This window comes from Myotis davidii, unplaced genomic scaffold, assembly GCF_000327345.1.
Source record: "Myotis davidii unplaced genomic scaffold, ASM32734v1 scaffold327, whole genome shotgun sequence".
NCBI lineage: Eukaryota > Metazoa > Chordata > Mammalia > Chiroptera > Vespertilionidae > Myotis > Myotis davidii.
Window position 1 is genome coordinate 701,921 of NW_006298628.1, and position 1,513 is coordinate 703,433.

Sequence of the window (1,513 nt, forward strand, 5' to 3'; positions counted from 1 at the left end):
TGGTTAAGCATCAACCCATGAACCAAGAGGTCACCGGTTCGATTCCCAGTCAGGGCACATTCCCTGGTTTGGGGCTTGATCCCCAGTAGGGGGTCGTGCAAGAGGCAGCCAACTCATGTCTCTCTCATGGATGTTTCTATCTCTCTTTCCCTCTCCCTTCCTCTCTTTGAAATCAATAAAAATATTTAAAAAGAAAATTCAATATTTAAAAAAAAGAAAAAGGAAAAGCCTTGCCAGGAAAGAAGCTGCTTTTCCCCAGCTCCTTCCTTCCATGAGGAATGTCCCGTGATGTGTGAGAATGCGGGACTTGAGGTGCAGCAGCCGTCTGTAGCCATGAGGCACCGGCCAAGAGAACCGCAGACGCACAGACCAGAGGTGGTGCATTGTTGAGCCACAAATGGGTCCTGAAGCCAGTCAGCTACCTCTAGGCTTCTTAAGCAATAAATGTCCTTATGATTTAAGTCACTATTTTTCAGGTTCTGTTTCTTGCAACTGAACACAGACAACAATGGGAGAGAAGAAAACTACTAGCAAGATATGCATCAAACTGTTAACAGAGGTCCCATGGGGAAGGAGGGAAAAGAGGACTCTCATTTTCTAAAACATTTATTTTCCCAAATGCTATATTTGAGTATTGCTAATGCCAAAAATGGTCGCGGGGGGGGGGGGGGGGGGGATATACAGCTCAACTTTAACAACCATGTATATGGCCTACATATCTGGGTTCTAATTTCCCATTTTCCCCAGGCCCTGGTTCACGTATATTTTCCCTCTTTACTGTGTTTTGGAAAGCCACTTCAAATCTTACATGGAAAGACGGTATAAGCAAATAATGCAACGAAGGGTATCAACCCTATCACTGAAGTCCATTTCAGGCTTGCTAGATGTGCAGAGTTTGACAGGCACAAAAACCAAGGCAAGGAGGAAGCATCAGAAAAACAAAGGCGCGGGGGAGGAAAGCAGCCGGCTTCCCGGGGAACGTTCACATAGCTCACTTTGTAAAGTATATGGTTACCCAACCACTGTGCTGTGCACCTAAAACTAATAGAAAATGACACTGAATGTAAGCTGCAATTGAAAAATAAAGTTAAAAAGAGTATACACACCCTTCTTTGAGGACCACTCATCTTCATAAGGGTGATGGCTTTAACGTTAGGATGTCCCATCTCTCTGAAATTCAATTTACTTTTCTGTAAAAAGGGAAAAAGAACCATGAGAATTTCCTGAAATATGTATACTGGTATCATGATATCAGCACAAGTACGGCACCAGGGGCTCAGAAATGCTGTCTCAACCCCACATTCTCCCTCCTCTCCACACCTCTGACCCCAGCCCCCACTTCCTCCAGGTAAGAAAAACAGGACAACGCTTTTTGTTGTGTGGGACGAATTTGGAAATGAATTCGAGTGACATCCCCAGCAGCTTAAGGGCTGACTGCAGGTGTAGGGTAGCACCTCATTTTCACAGGCATTTGCCTGCCTCCACCCCATTCCCAAGCTCCAGGGGAAAGATG